This window comes from Lithobates pipiens, unplaced genomic scaffold (assembly GCF_037356315.1).
Source record: "Lithobates pipiens isolate NorthernLeopardFrog02 unplaced genomic scaffold, aLitPip1_a1.2 Scaffold_23, whole genome shotgun sequence".
Lineage (NCBI taxonomy): Eukaryota > Metazoa > Chordata > Amphibia > Anura > Ranidae > Lithobates > Lithobates pipiens.
The window spans coordinates 248,316,281-248,334,388 of NW_027507785.1; the positions used below are offsets into that span (position 1 = coordinate 248,316,281).

An 18,108-nucleotide genomic window follows, 5' to 3' on the forward strand; every position below is an offset into this window, starting at 1 on the left:
GAATAGCAATTTTCAAGTCCTGCCACAGATTCTCAATTGGATTTGGGTCTGAACTTCAACTGGGCCATTCTAACACATAATTATACTTTGATCTAAACCATTCCATTGTAGCTCTGGCTGTCTGTTTAGGGTCGTTGTCCTGCTGGAATGTGAACATCCGACCAGTCTCAAGTCTTTTGCAGACTTTTTCCCTGTATTTGACTCCATCCATCTTCCCATCAACTCTGACCAGCTTCCCTGTCCCTGCTGAAGAAAAGCATCCCCACAACATGATGCTGCCACCACCATGTTTCAGGGTGATGTGCAGTGTTAGTTTTTCACCACATATAGCGTTTTCTTTTAGGCCAAAAAATTCAATTTTGGTCTGATCTGACCAAAGCACCTTCTTCCATATGCTTGCTGTGTCCTCCACATGGCTTCTCGCAAACTGGGACTTCTTATGGCTTTCTTTGAGCAATGGCTTTCTTCTTCTGTTCAAAGTTTGGGGTATTTATTTTTATTTTTTTATAACCTAAGCCTGCTTCACAACTTTATCTCTGACATGTCTGGTGTGTTCCTTGGTCTTCATGATGCTGTTTGTTCACTAAGGGTCCTTTCACATTCCCCAGAGGAGAGCGGTACTGTGTCTGTCATCCACCTGCTCAGCAGGGATCAGCCGATCGATCCCCCGCTGAGCAAGCGGAGTCTGCCAAACAGAGGCGCCTGTGTAAAAAGGGACTAAGGTTTTGTAACAAACCTCTGAGGCCCCATTCACACCCGAGCGTAGCAGTTTCAGGCAGAAAGTCACACAACTTTTCACCAATGTAAAAAGCCGAACAACGCCCAAATCTGCCTAAAAAAAAAAGTTCCAAAACTTGAGCTTCAGGTGTTTTGGAACTTCTGGCTTCAAGCGTTTTGGAGTGGAGATGTGAACCATTTCCATAGAGAATAATAGTTTTTTTTTTTTTTGCCGTCCAGCATTTTGTAGCTGCAAGCTACAAAATGCTCAGGTGTGAATGGGGCCTGAGGGCTTCACAGAACAGCTGTAATTATACTGAGAGTAAATTACACACAGGTGGACTCTATTTACAAATTAGGTGACTTCTAAAGGCAATTGGTTCCACTAGATTTTAGTTAGGGGTATCGGAGTAAAGGGGGCTGAATACAAATGCACGCCACACTTTTCAGATAATTTTATTTGTAAAAAAAAATTTCCTTCCACTTCACAATTATGTGCCACATTGTGTTGGTCTATCACATAAAATCCCAATAAATTCCATTTACGTTTTTGGTTGTAACATGACAAATGTGTAAAATGTTTAGGGGTATACTCTGAATACTTGTTCAAGGTACGCTATGCATAGGTTCCCCTGAGCGCAGATATTTTTGGAGGAGTGTTTTGGGGTGTGGTTTTTTTTTTTTTTTTCTCTCCCCCCAAACAGTGTGAAAGCAGCCTTATACAAAATAAAATTCTAATAAAAAAGTGACACTTGGTGCTCCTAATGGAGACAAGTACACACTATACAGGGCTATGCTTTGTTCATGTTACATGTCTGAGGTTTACAACCACTTTAAGCCCAATTGAAGTTTTGTTTATTAATATTGTCATGTAGTCAAACTGCATATATAGGAATAAATATGGGCATATTTCTCTGTTTCAACTGAAATAGTGTGGTGCAGGAAGGTTTAAAGTGAGTGTAAAGCTTTAACTTTCTTTTTATTAACCACTTGCCGCCCGCCCTATTACAAATAGACGGCGGCAAAGTGGTTTCATAATCCTAACCGGACGTCATATGACGTGATCAGGATTATGAGCCGCTGCGTGCCCCCGGGGGCGCGCATCGCGGCGATCGTTGTTGCGGGGTGTCAGTCTGACACCCGGCAACTACGATCTCGGTAAAGAGTCTCCGACGGAGACTCTTTACCATGTGATCAGCCGTGTCCAATCACGGCTGATCACAGTGTAAATGGGAAGAGCCGGTGATCGGCTTTTCCTCACTCGCGTCTGTCAGACGCGAGTAGAGGAGAGCCGATCGGCTGCTCCTCTGACGGGGGGTCTGTGCTGATCGATTATCGGCACAGCCCCCCCGAGGATGCCCACACTGGACCACCAGGGACGCCACCAGACCACCAGGGATGCCCAGCAGAGGTAATCCTCCAGGGATGCCAGTCAGGCACAATGGATGCCAATCAGTGCCCATAATGGATGGCAATCAGTGCCCACAATGGGCATCACTGATTGGCATGCATTATTGTTTGGCACTGATTGGCATCCATTAGTACAGTATAACACCTGTGTTGCTAATGAGTGCCCACCTGTGTTGCTAATGAGTGCCCACCTGTGTTGCTAATGAGTGCCCACCTGTGTTGCTAATGAGTGCCCACCTGTGTTGCTAATGAGTGCCCACCTGTGTTGCTAATGAGTGCCCACCTGTGCCGCTAATGAGTGCCCACCTGTGCCGCTAATGAGTGCCCACCTGTGCCGCTAATGAGTGCCCACCCGTGCCGCTAATGAGTGCCCACCCGTGCCGCTAATGAGTGCCCACCCGTGCCGCTAATGAGTGCCCACCCGTGCCGCTAATGAGTGCCCACCCGTGCCGCTAATGAGTGCCCACCCGTGCCGCTAATGAGTGCCCACCCGTGCCGCTAATGAGTGCCCACCCGTGCCCATCTGTGCCGCCTACCCGTGCCCATCTGTGCCGCCTACCCGTGCCCATCTGTGCCGCCTACCCGTGCCCATCTGTGCCGCCTACCCGTGCCCATCTGTGCCGCCCACCCGTGCCCATCTGTGCCGCCTACCCGTGCCCATCTGTGCCGCCTACCCGTGCCCATCTGTGCCGCCTACCCGTGCCCATCTGTGCCGCCTACCCGTGCCCATCTGTGCCGCCCATCCGTGCCCATCTGTGCCGCCCATCCGTGCCCATCTGTGCCGCCCATCCGTGCCCATCTGTGCCGCCTACCCGTGCCCATCTGTGCCGCCTACCCGTGCCCATCTGTGCCGCCTACCCGTGCCCATCTGTGCCGCCTACCCGTGCCCATCTGTGCCGCCTACCCGTGCCCATCTGTGCCGCCTACCCGTGCCCATCTGTGCCGCCTACCCGTGCCCATCTGTGCCGCCTACCCGTGCCCATCTGTGCCGCCTACCCGTGCCCATCTGTGCCGCCTACCCGTGCCCATCTGTGCCGCCTACCCGTGCCCATCTGTGCCGCCTACCCGTGCCCATCTGTGCCGCCCATCCATGCCCATCTGTGCCGCCCATCCATGCCCATCTGTGCCGCCCATCCATGCCCATCTGTGCCGCCCATCCATGCCCATCTGTGCCGCCCATCTGTGCCGCCCATCTGTGCCGCCCATCTGTGCCGCCCATCCATGCCCATCTGTGCCGCCCATCCATGCCCATCTGTGCCGCCCATCCATGCCCATCTGTGCCGCCCATCCATGCCCATCTGTGCCGCCCATCCATGCCCATCTGTGCCGCCCATCCATGCCCATCTGTGCCGCCCATCCATGCCCATCTGTGCCGCCCATCCATGCCCATCTGTGCCGCCCATCCATGCCCATCTGTGCCGCCCATCCATGCCCATCTGTGCCGCCCATCCATGCCCATCTGTGCCGCCCATCTGTGCCGCCCATCTGTGCCGCCCATCTGTGCCGCCCATCCATGCCCATCTGTGCCGCCCATCCATGCCCATCTGTGCCGCCCATCCATGCCCATCTGTGCTGCCCATCCGTGTCGCCCATCCGTGTCGCCCATCCGTGTCGCCCATCCGTGTCGCCCATCCGTGTCGCCCATCCGTGTCGCCCATCCGTGTCGCCCATCCGTGTCGCCCATCCGTGTCCATCAATGCCACCTCATCAGTGCCACCTTATCAGTGCCAATTTGTGCCACCTATCAGTGTCTATCTGTGTTGCATATCACTGCCACCTATCAGTGCCACTTCATTGGTGCCACCTCATCGGTGCCCATCAGTGCCCATCACTGAAGCCCCATCAGTGCCCATCCGTGAAGGAGAAAACTTACTTATTTACAAAGTTTTGAAACTGAAACAAAAAAAAAACATTTTTTTTTTCAAAATTTTCGGTATTTTTTTATTTGTAGCACAAAAAATAAAAACCGCAGAGGTGATCAAATACCACCAAAAGAAAGCTCTATTTGTGGGAAAAAAATGCTAAAAATTTCATTTGGGTACAGTGTAGCATGACCGCGCAATTGTCATTCAAAGTGCGACAGCGCTGAAAGCTCAAAATTGGTCTGGGCAGGAAGGTGTTTAAGTGCCCGGTATTGAAGTGGTTAAAATAATAAACATGTCCTACTTACCTGCTCTGTGCAGTGGTTTGCACAGAGTGGCCTGGATCCTTCTCCGTTCCCCTCCATCTCCTGATTGACTCCCTGGCTGTGATTGACAGCAATGGGAGCCAATCAGGAGTGTGAGTCCCTGGAGAGGCAAGGCTCTCGTGGACATTGTTGGATTGAGTGGGGGCTCAGGTAAGTATTGGGGGGGTCTGATGCACACAGAAGTTATTTTTTTTATTTTTTTACCTTCATGCATTCAAAAAACCTTGTGCCTTTTTAAAACCACTTTAAAATAACCACTGTTTGGCATCCATACCAGTGCTCCACACAAAGCTCAGCAGTCCTGTTCCAGTGGTCTGACTTGCACCCTGCACTTACACCCCAAATCAACAATGCTGCTCAGGATGTGTATCAGACCGCTGAAGACCTGGGCAGCCACTTTGCAGATAAGGCCTTCTTCCCCCACACACATTTTATGTGTACACAAAAAATTGTGTGTACATATCTGTTTTCAGCTGTCGTCTATTCAGTCATTTAAAGAGCGGGGTCCTCTTTTGGTCTTCTCTAGTGGTGGGCGACCATGTAGAATGTAGTGATGTTAGCATGATTTATTGCTGCATTCACCTGTGAGCCCAGATTGTTGCTGTAAGCTTCCTGGAAGTGGGTTGAAGCACACCGGTGCAACTTGTCATGCAATTTGACAGTTCAAAATCACTTGACAAGTCGCACCCTGTTTGTGCCTATGCAAACATTAAAATTTGTGTGACTTCGACTTGCATCAATTTGAAAAAGGTTCCTGCGTTATTTTTGGCAATTTCATGTGCAACTTGCGTTGACATCTGTGCATGAAATCACACAGATATCGGCAACCTGCACATGAGTTCGCACTAACCTCCGGCTTTGAAATCGCGCTGAAGTAGCAAGATTTCAAAGCTGCATTCTGTGTGAATCAGGGCAAAAGTTTCTATGCATCATTCATACAAGAAGAAGACCAACAGCACTGGGCAGAACAGTAACTCCGCGGTAGACGGTGCCAAGAGGAAGGTGGGATTGCAGTGCGAGTTTCTGTTGCATTGTAAAAAAAACTTGGGCCTTGGGTAAGGGTTTTTTTTTTTTTTTTTTTTTTTTTTTTCTTTAGCAAAATTATATCACCCCGATCGCACTTCATTGGGACAGAGTTTAACAAGTCAACACAGAGTAATACTTTCTTTTTGCCAGATTTAACCATAAAGAAGCTAGCAATTCTGTGCACTTTTTGTGCATTCAGCTGGTAATAGTAGCAGGCAGCTTTTTTAAATATTTATATTGTATTATAATATTTTCATGCTAGTAGAACATGGCTGGTTATATCTGATGAACAAACTTGTCAGCAGAGCTGAAAAATGCACTATTGAAAGTTGTTTGAACCGTCTGCATTGCTATCCTATGTTTTTCACAGGATTGTAGCGACAACAGAATGTTTACTTTGCTAGTACTGGATTTGCATCTGGATTTTACAAGCTGTAAAATAATATGTTTACCAAGTAAAGTAGCACAGTTATAAATATTTCCGTGAAGGCTTGTCCCAGATGGGGAAGTCATTTTTTTGTTTTTAATGCATGTTCATTTTGATGACTAGAATTGGCAAATACAGCTGTGTTTTGGGTGGTGGCAACTCAACATAAAAGCAATTTATATTAGTAATGTTATCCAGTTCATATTTTAGGTGTGTTTAACTGGGGATTTTAGGAATTTACTATGGCTGTTCTTTAACTCCTTGTCTGGGATCTCTTTGGCTTTTGCAGCGGGTAGAGATGGAACAGCATATAGACCAGACTTTTTCAAACTTTTTAACACAATTGGGGTATCCTTCAAGTCCCAAGGATCCACTGTCACTAATAACTATATCTGCAACTCACAGTATATTAGCGTGGTAGTTGGCAGGAAGAATGCTCCCTTTACATTGGTGGTCGGTGGGAGGAATTTCCCAGATAACAAAAGATCATTAGTGTTAGTGCTTATCTTTTTGAGAGGCAGAAATGGTTCATACCTGGAAGAACCCTAGGTTTCCATAGAACCCTGGTTAAGAAAGAGTGCTGAAAACCAGGGATCTCCAAACTGCTGCTCGTAGGCCAAATGTGGCCCGTTGCTTTCCTTTATGCAGCCCTTGGGGTACTGTTTTTCCCATTGATATGGGGCACTATTCACACTGACACCAATGATGGCACTATTCCCACCACGGACACGAACAACTGGGCATGATATCTTCAACTGATACCAATGAAGGGGTACTATTTCTTCCACTGACACCAACAATAGGGCACTATTCCTCCCCTTGACACAAATGATGGGGCACTATTTGTCCTGCAGATGCTTCAGTCTAGCTCATTATGGATTACCCAAGAACGAAGCCCCCGCAGCCGTCCTCGTCTCCCCCTCCAACCGGCGACATCTCTCCCGGGGGTTACTTCTGGGTATCGCAGTGCCGGCGCTGTGAATGGCCGGAGTCACGATGATGTCACTGCAGGTAACGTCACACAGACTGAAGCAGCGGCACATACGTCCCATTGCTTCAGTTTACATCAGTGCGCATGTGCCGATGTCCGTTCAGGTTTAGGGTATATCCTGGGTAGCTACAGGTAAGCCTTAGTTTAGGCTAACCTGTAGCATAATGTTGTTGTAAAGGGTTTACAACCACTTTAAACCCAAGGAATATTCACTGCTGTTTATGGTAGTTATACTGAAGATTTGCCAATAGCAATCGATCAGGTACTTGGTGTTATCAGGCACAACCTAAAACAAATGTAGCGCTGGCTCCTGACGATTATGCACTATATGTTTTTGAAAATGAATATTCCTGAAACCACAGTTGGGTTTTAGGGCTAATTTTACCAAATTATGATTTCAGTACCAGTCCAGCTGGGTTGCACTGGGTTCTCCTTGGCCGCAGGTGTCGCTGTCACCACCGGCAAGTGGTAGAACGCAGTTTAGCTGGGTGTATTGAGTGCCACGTTTTCTCTGAACCAGCCCAGTGGGAGTGTTCTCCTGCTGTGCACTCTGGAAGGTGGTATTTAAGGTGCTGAAATCTTGTGTTATGGGGTTCCGTGCCAGAGGATTTTTCTGTCTGTTTGGTTCTGGTCCTCCTGACCAGCCCCCATGGCCCTCCTGGCCTGGGGTGCGGTTCCATGCATTTCCAAGTCTCGGGGCTGGATAGCCCAAGGCAAAGCAACTTCACGGACAGGCCTAAATGGATGTTAAGGCCTGGTGATTCAAGGGTGGTCCAGTGCCGTCTTATCTAAGGAGAGGCCCAGCAACTGGAGAAACATCCAGGGGAGGACTCTTCAGGAGAAGGCTATGCACAAGGCTGGCTTCTCTGAAGGAGCCTAAGAGCCTGGAGGCTCAGTTGAAGGACACTTCATGGATTCAAACTTTTATTTTTTTTTCTCCAAATAACATTTTATTGAAGTTATCAAACAGTAACTGAGAATAGCCTGAGCATTGTGACACACATACAATGCTAGGACATAAGTTTAACCGGTACGTATTTAGTGTCCATACAAAACATTCTAGGTGGTAAATACACATGCTCAGCATACTGCAACGGGTATCAGTTTTTAATGACAATCTGCCATCTCTGCTCTCCGGATTACGGAGGAACCGGGTAGCAAAAGGAACAGGGGACAAGACATATAGAGTAGAGAGACAAAAGAAAAGGTAGGAGAGTGAGAAGAAGGGAGAGAGGTGGGGGATGGGAGCAGGGATCCGTCTCTCGGGTCAAGGCAGGTCCTCATGGTGGTGCCATTCCTCCCACACCATGTTGTGTGCTTCCAACCTGTCTTGTAGTCTAGCTGTCATTTTTTCCACAATTTCTACATCTTTTATTCGAGCATAAAGGTCCTCCTGAGATGGGGGGGGACTTGTCTCTTCCAGTGGAGAGCAATTAGGCATCTAGCAGCTGTAAGTATGTGTCTTAACAATTTTTTGGAAGGTTTGGAAATCCATAGAGACGAGACTCCCAGTAGGAAAAATTTTGGGGACGGGGATCTGAGCTCCCAAGAGGCGGGATAGCAGGAGCTGGGTTTCTGTCCAAAACTGAATAATTTTAGGGCAGCTCCAATAAACATGGAGCAGGGTGCCCCTGTCTCGCCGGCAACGCCAGCATCTATCTGAGCTTGAGGGATATATAGCATGGAGTACATTTGGCGTCAGGTACCAGAAATATAGTATTTTGTATGCGTTTTCTTTGTATAAGGTACAATAGGAGCTTTTGGCTGCCTGGGACCAGACCGTCTGCCACGTTACTTCCGAAATCTCCTCTCCTAGCACCCACCACCAACGGAGCATATAAGCGTGTCTGCCCTGAGTGGCAATATAGTAGGAGTTGAGCAGCTGGTAGATATCGGATATCAGGACTCGGCGTGCCGATCCTTCCAGTATGATGCTCTTGAAGGAGGACGGCACTGAGAACTGAAGAGTCGGAGTTATGGATTGGGCATAGTGCCGAATTTGCAAATAGCCAAAGAAAACCTGGCGAGGCAAGTCATATTTAGTTTGGAGTTTGGTGAAGGATAGCAGCTTGTGGGATCTAGGGTCATTTAGATGACCGAAGTGAAAGAGGTCCCATGCTGCCCAAGGAGGAGACATCTGACGTGTAAGACGGGCAGTTCAGGATTGTATAGAAAGGAGGTTAGAGGAGACTTCTCTGAACAGAGTTTATGCTTCCGCGATAGCGTACACCAGAGTGATTTAAGCAGTCATTGACCCTAGGAGTCTTTCTGGATCTACCTCCGCCTTCGCGCTCCAGAGTAAACTATTTGGGTGTGTGGGCGCTAACCAGATCTTCTCTATTTCTGTCCATTTATTGTATGCTTTTTGAGGGAACCAGGAGGTGATTGCTCGCAGTTGGGTTGCTTGGTAATACTTCATCAGGTCTGGAAATGCCAGCCCCCTGTCCTGACGGGAGGCCACCATCACTGAGCGTATCCTATGTTTCTTGTATTTCCAGGTCAGGTCAGCCTAAAGTTTTCGCAGTAATCTGCAAGGAACTGGGATGGGCAGTGTCTGGAACAAATATAAAAGTTTGGGGAGGATGGTCATCTTCACCGTTGCTACTCTACCCAAAAGGGAGATGTGGTGTGTTTTCCATTTCTGTAGGAGGTCTCTTATATGGCGAAGGAGAGGGGGAAAATTAGCTTGGAATAGAGAGGAGTACCAAGGTGTAATTTGTAGGGCTGCAACTAACGATTATTTTCATAATCGATTAATCGGGCGATTATTTTTTCGATTAATCGGATAAAAAAAAAACTGAAAAAGGGGAGAAATATATACACACACACACACACACACACACACACACACACACACACACACACACACACACACACACGTGTCCCCCCCCCCATCCCCCCCCCCCCCAGTATAGATGACACATTCCTCCCCTCTCACATGGTGTCACTGCCCCACCTCCTCTCAGTGCTCCCCTTCATGGTGACAGCGGCTCCTCCTCGGTGGGCCGGGGTGGTGTAGGGTGGAGCCGCAGTCCGGACCCACCACACGTGACTCGGCCGACTCCTCCAAATGGAGCGAAGGGCACCCTGAAGCGGGGAGATGGATGCACGCATGTGCAGAGCACAACCTCCAATCACGGCAGCGCTGGAAAGCGGCCCGGCGAGGGCTTAACGCTCCTGCACTCTGCGGCGGGTCTATCGGAAGGCTGCTGGGTAGAGGGGGGAGGAGCCGAAAGCAGCGCAGGCACGTTGCTGGCAGGACGTCAGCCGGGTGGAGAATGCAAGCAGGCGTAGCTGCGTGATCATGGACGTGGTGCATGCGTAGGACACGGGAGGATACACAGGATTCTAATGGACCGGCAGGGGGGAAGGTGCAGACTAGGGGTGCAACGGATCAAAAAACTCACGGATCGGATCGTTCCTCCCATCAGAGTCACAGATCGGATAAATTTTCGGATCAGCAAAAAAAAAAAATAACACTATCCCCGCCCCCAACAGCCACATTGTTTATTTAAATAAAAGGTATAACGCTATCTCCCCCCCAATAAAATGCAGCTTATTACAAGCATAAAAACATAGTCAGCAGATCACTGATGATTTGCGCCAAGCTCACCACTGATCAAAGTTCCTCCAAACAGACCGCCGTGATGAGTCAAATCGTCAGTGATATGCTATGTTTTCATGCTTGTCATAGGCTGCATTTTATTGGTTGGGGGGGGGGGGGGGGGGCGGATAGTGTTGTACCTTTTTATTTAAATCAACAATGTGGCTATGCCAAGCAAGTGGAAAAGCATAGATAGGATTAGATAATAACTAACTACTATCTAATAGTAGTAGTTAGTTATTAGGTTAGATTAGGTAATAAAATGTAGTGGTACCTGCATAAAAGTTTTGAATGAGGGCAGGCAAGGCATCCAGCATGACTCCTCCAGAATTCCTTCACTTGGGCTGACACAGGCTGAACGCCGCGCTGGGGGTGACGTCAGCGCGCCGCCGCCGGGTGTACCAAGATGGCCGCCAGCTCCGGAGCTAGGCCGAAGCCGCGGTCTTTCCTAAGGCCTCGGCCCGCTCCGCGGATCACATGGTGCGGACCAACTAATCGATAATGAAAATCGTTTCAGCCCTAGTAATTTGGACTCCTAAATATTTGAGGGCTGTGGACTTCCAGTGGTATGGGAGATCCACCCTCTTATGGTACCGCCGGGCCGGCTGAGAGATACTGGTACCATATGATAGCTCTATAATTGTGTCTGTCCCTCAGTTACGCTCAAGTCTGTGGCAGAGACTTTACTTTACTTAACACCCTACCGGCTTCTGGGCCTAGTGAGAGGAGATCTACCCGGGGGCTGTGAAAATCCAGCTGTGAAACGGTTATTCTCTGGATTCCTTCTTCTATAAAGACTTTTCATTTTTGACAGTCCAAAGTACCTGAACTTCCTCCTAACTCTCTACCTTAAACTGAGAGATCTTGTTTCTATTTCAAATAAATAACCCAAAAGAAAATCCAGTGTCAGTTTCTGCATTTCTTTGGGCCATCTACCACGGGAAACCCTAGACAGAGACGAGGTCAAGAAGGTAACGGTAAGCCCAATAAAACATGAAAAGGTTAGGCTAGGGGCATATTTAGCACCATAGCAACCTCTCTATCCTGGTGAAAGAACTGGCCATCGAACCAAAAATAATTATGTGAAGCTGCAAAATCTAGCAGCTCCATAATAAAGGATCTGCTCACCAGATAGACCGGAGTTGTTCTCCAAATAATACTTACCGGTAACATATCTAATTTCTAATCCAATATCTACTTAACTGGGTATATCTAAATGTTGCCTGCATCATTCAGATATCGTTTTTTTCAGCCGTTGATTCCCTACACAATAAGAACAATAAGCGTCGAAGTTTGGTGCCATTCCACGAGCGTGTGCAATTTTGAAGCGTGACATGTTGGGTATCTGTTTACGTGGCGTAACTTCATCTTTCACATAACTTTACTGTTGTTTTTTATTTATTTTTTTAAAGCGGTAGTAAACTCGCTATTTTTTTTATTTTTTTTTAACACCTGCAAAGCAAAAGGCATAATGAGCTAGTATGCACCGCATACTAGCTCATTATGAAATACTTACCTTAGAACGAGGCCCCGACATCTGGCACGATCCACGCCGAGGGAGCTGACATGCTCCCTCGGCATTTCTTCCGGGTATCGCGGCTCCGGCGCTGTGAGTGGCCGGAGCCGCGATATCGTCACTCCCGCGCATGCGCGCGGGAGACTTCTTTCCGGCCGCCGGCCACTGCCGGATTTTCAGGCCGAGAATCCCCTCGTGCGCATGCGCCGCTGCAGTCAGCGGCGCATACCGAGGAGAATATCTCCTAAACCATACAGGTTTAGGAGATTTTTTTTTTACCTACAGGTAAGCCTTATTATAGGCTTTCCTGTAGGTAAAAGTTACAAAAAAGGGTATACAACCACTTTAAGCATAGAACTTTTTTCAAAAAAAACCCCCAAAAACACGTGTTCGACAATTTACTGCACAAATACCGTGCGGGTTGCAACAACCGCCATTGTATTCTCTAGGGTCTCTGCTAAAAAAAAATATATAATGTTTGGGGGTTCTATGTAATTTTTTAGCAAAAAAAAATATGATTTTTACATGTAAGGGAGAAATGTCAAAATTGGCCTGGGTGGCAAGTGGTTAATATGTCAAGGCAGGGGTTGACAAATTTGCTTGGAATCTAGGAGCCAGCTTAAAAAGTTAGGAGCCAGGTCCGTGAGGACGTTTCGGACCTGTCCCTGGCCTGACATGGAGACGAGTGAGGGGAAGATAGCAGCGCCGTCGCCGCCCCCCCGTCTCCAAGTCATTGCCCATAGCTCTTAGAGGGACATTTTATTTTTTTCAAATGACAATTTTTTTTTCAATTGCATTTTAGTGTAAATATGAGATGTGAGGTCTCTCTGACCCCAGATCTCATATTTAAGAGGACCTGTCATGCTTTTTCTATTACAAGGGATTTTTACATTCCTTGTAATAAGAATAAAAGTGACACAACATTTTTTTTAAAAGAACAGTGGAAAAAAAAAAAGTTAAAATAAAGCAGAAAAAATAATAATTTTTAAACGCGCCCTGTCCTGCCCGCATATAAAAATCGGTGTTCGAACCACACATAGGAGGTAGCGCCGTGATCGGTAGAGCGAGAGCAATAATTCTACCCCAGACCTCCTCTGTAACTCAAAACGTGCAACCTGTAGAATTTTTTTAAACGTCGCCTATGGAGATTTTAAAGGGTAAAAGTTTGTCGCCATTCCATGAGCGGGTGCAATTTTGAAGCGTGACATGTTGGGTATCAATTTACTCGGCGTAACATTATCTTTCACAATATAAAAAATAATTGGGCTAACTTTACTGTTGTCTTATTTTTTTATTAACTAAATTATTTTTCCCAACAAAAGTGCGCTTGTAAGTCCGCTGCACAAATACGGTGTGACAGACAGTATTGCAACAACCACCATTTTATTCTCTAGGGTGTTAGAATAAAAAATATATATAATGTTTAGGGGGTTCTAAATAAAGGGAAGAAGAGGCAGGTAATATAATACAGGCAGAGGAATCTTCATTAACATTGCTGGTTTGTCATACCAACGGCGACCACAAGAGGGCGCCAGATTCCATAAGGAATCATAGGACCGCAGAAGGCCTCAAAGCCGCGGCCTAAATTTTCGGCCGCCGGCGGAACGGCCCGACGCGATCACGCTGGGGGGGTCCACAGACACAGGATACCCCCAGCTGTGCTGCCCCAGGCGCGAGGTCGCTATTTCTAGTCGCCAATGCGACCTGGCGACCGGGTTTTGTCGAGCCCTGTGTCAAGGCATCTTTTGTACCAAAGGCTGTAAACAAAATTCAATATACCTGTCCACCTGGGATGTAATGGAATCTATACCACTTACTATCAGATGCTCCGGGGGACAGGTTGATGTTTGTGTATCTTTGGTAGATAGTATATAATCGCTGTTTGTGGTGCCTTAGGAACCAAATACAGTTTTTCTTTTTAATTGAGAATTCCCTTTCTGAACCCATTGTGCAGATCTATCTGGTATTTAGCCATGGGGTCAGAGGGTAATGGGGTGTATGTGTTCCAGTCTCCCACAATCCTGTTAATTTCTTTTTTGTAATCCTTTCTATCCGACACCGCAATCTTATTCCTCTTTGATCGCCCGGTCGCTTTGGACCCTCACTGAGCCTGTGAAAACCCCAATGTTGGTAATCTTGATTGGTCAGACCATTGCCCACAAAACCTATAGAGTTCTCATTCATTGAATTATGAGGTATATTCAGAGGACCATTTCCTCTCATTGAGTGGGATACAACATTCCTCTGATCATAAGCAGCTACAGGGCCCTCTCTGTCGCATAAGGGAAAAAACTATTCTGCATAGTAATATTGTAGTCATAGTCATTCCCTCCATCTGTTGGACATGGTGGGTCAAAATGACTTGGCCTGGGCCTATAGTTAGAACCCTATCCATAGTCTTGAGTGTTAACCTGACCTGGACCACCCTCATTGGCGTATTGTCCTTGAGCACGTCCATGGTGGAAAACACCCTTGGTTGTATTCCCGTGTTGGGGTAAGGAGGACCACGACCTTGACCCCCACCCAAACTCTGGTCTGGTCTCTGGGGATGCTGCAAGGGTACCTGGGAGTGATTTAGATGGTGGCCCACCTCTCCCACCACCCAACGTCCTGTATGGGAACTGTTGGGATCCCTGTCTTCCTCACAGTTGGCCCTTAGTGGCGCCCTTGAGGATTCCTTGGGGTTGTCTGTGTCCCCACAGGTCCATAACCCCTAATCATATCTGTATGTGGCACCACCTCCATTTCCATGTTGGCCACATTTGACTGTTCAGCCAGGAGTTTATTCTGCCATTCAAAGACCCCCCCCCCCGGTAGTCAGACAAATCCATATTGTACGTTTATATTTTTCTTAATCTTTTGTTCTCTCTCATCTTTTTTTAATCCTTATCCTTATACTCATTTCTATCTTTAAGCAGACTACGTTTTTTCTTTAATAGCCTTAATTTCCTTGTCCACACGTGAAAGTTTCAAACTCTTCCTTTCCACCAGAAACTTAAGGAAATTTACTCCTGTCTCATTAAAATACTTATACCAATCTTCAAGCTGTATTTCCCCCTTTTGGGGACTTACCTCCCATCTAAGTCTTATGGGGACCATGTTATTTTTAACATAGGTCTCCAGATAAGTGATATGTCATTGGGTATGTGCTTTGCTAGGTCACCTTCTAGTGCAGGGGTGTCCAAACTTTTTTCAAAGTGGGCCGGATTTGATGAAGTGAACATGCTTGAGGGCCGACCATTTTGCCTGACATTCTTTGAACCATTGAAAATTCGGTCTAAGTGTATCCATCCGAGCACTAATACACGGCCCAACAAGAATTCTCTTGCCTTTGTCGCACTCGTTCCCAACACACAGACGAATGCTCTGCACTTTAGGGGGCACCGTTAATTCTTAATGGTACCCCACACATTGGAAAATGTAGGGTGCTTTTGGTGCAGTGCAATAAAAAATAAAAAAAAAAACACACACAGACACATGTGCGCACACACGCACACACACATGTGCACGCACACGCGCACACATACAGACACATGTGCACACACACACATACAGACACATGTGCACACACACACACATACAGACACATGTGCACTCACACACATACAGACACATGTGCACTCACACACATACAGACACATGTGCACTCACACACATACAGACACATGTGCACTCACACGCATACAGACACATGTGCACTCACACGCATACAGACACATGTGCACTCACACGCATACAGACACATGTGCACACACACGCATACAGACACATGTGCACTCACACGCATACAGACACATGTGCACTCACACGCATACAGACACATGTGCACACACACGCATACAGACACATGTGCACACACACGCATACAGACACATGTGCACACACACGCATACAGACACATGTGCACACACACGCATACAGACACATGTGCACACACACGCATACAGACACATGTGCACACACACGCATACAGACACATGTGCACACACACACATACAGACACATGTGCACACACACACATACAGACACATGTGCACACACACACACACACACAGACACATGTGCACACACACACATACAGACACATGTGCACACACACACATACAGACACATGTGCACACACACACACACACACAGACACATGTGCACACACACAGACACATGTGCACTCACACACAGACAGACACATGTGCACTCACACACAGACAGACACATGTGCACTCACACACAGACAGACACATGTGCACTCACACACAGACAGACACATGTGCACTCACACACAGACAGACACATGTGCACTCACACACAGACAGACACATGTGCGCACACACAGACAGACACATGTGCGCACACACAGACAGACACATGTGCGCACACACAGACAGACACATGTGCGCACACACAGACAGACACATGTGCGCACACACAGACAGACACATGTGCGCACACACAGACAGACACATGTGCGCACACACAGACAGACACATGTGCGCACACACAGACAGACACATGTGCGCACACACAGACAGACACATGTGCGCACACACAGACAGACACATGTGCGCACACACAGACAGACACATGTGCGCACACACAGACAGACACATGTGCGCACACACAGACAGACACAGACAGACACATGTACACACACACACACACACAGACATATGTGCACATACAGACACATGTGCACACACACACACATACAGACACATGTGCACACACACACATACAGACACATGTGCACACACACACATACAGACACATGTGCACACACACATACAGACACATGTGCACACACACACACACATACAGACACATGTGTACACACACACATACATACAGACACATGTGCGCACACACACACACATACAGACACATGTGCACACACACATACAGACACATGTGCACACACACACACATACAGACACATGTGCGCACACACACACATACAGACACATGTGCGCACACACACACATAGACACATGTGCACACACACACACATACAGACACATGTGCACACACACACACATACAGACACATGTGCACACACACATACAGACACATGTGCACACACACATACAGACACATGTGCACACACACATACAGACACATGTGCACACACACATACAGACACATGTGCACACACACATACAGACACATGTGCACACACACATACAGACACATGTGCACACACACACACACACATACAGACACATGTGTACACACACATACAGACACATGTGCACACACACACATACAGACACGTGTGCGCACACACACATACAGACACGTGTGCGCACACACACATACAGACACGTGTGCGCACACACACATACAGACACGTGTGCGCACACACACATACAGACACGTGTGCGCACACACACATACAGACACGTGTGCGCACACACACATACAGACACGTGTGCGCACACACACATACAGACACGTGTGCGCACACACACATACAGACACGTGTGCGCACACACACATACAGACACGTGTGCACACACACATACAGACACGTGTGTGCGCACACACACATACAGACACGTGTGTGCGCACACACACATACAGACACGTGTGTGCGCACACACACACATACAGACACGTGTGTGCGCACACACACATACAGACACGTGTGCGCACACACACACATACAGACACGTGTGCGCACACACACACATACAGACACGTGTGCGCACACACACACATACAGACACGTGTGCGCACACACACATACAGACACGTGTGCGCACACACACATACAGACACGTGTGCGCACACACACACATACAGACACGTGTGCGCACACACACATACAGACACGTGTGCGCACACACACATACAGACACGTGTGCGCACACACACATACAGACACGTGTGCGCACACACACATACAGACACATGCGCACACACACACATACAGACACATGCGCACACACACACACACACAGACATACATGCACACAAATACAGACACATGCATACACATACATACATACACACACATGTGTGTGATTTTTAACACGAATCTAGCTTGTAGTACAGTACCTTTTGCAGCTTCCTCATTCAGCCAGGTACTGCACTGTAGGGGGAAGCAGAGAGCACAGCACAATCCTCTGCACTTTACTTTCACTTTTGAAGCTCACAGAGCTTCTCACAGTGCCAGGGATCGGCTGATCTGACAGCCCTGCTCCCATGGCACAATAAATTGAGAAAGAGCAGG

General features: G+C 47.6%; 1 protein-coding gene across 2 annotated transcripts in view; it reads left to right on the forward strand.

Annotated features, from left to right (window-relative positions):
* VAMP4 (vesicle associated membrane protein 4) overlaps nt 1-18,108 on the forward strand; it is a gene marked incomplete in the record, with an annotated part of 67,807 nt that overhangs the window by 9,586 nt on the left and 40,113 nt on the right.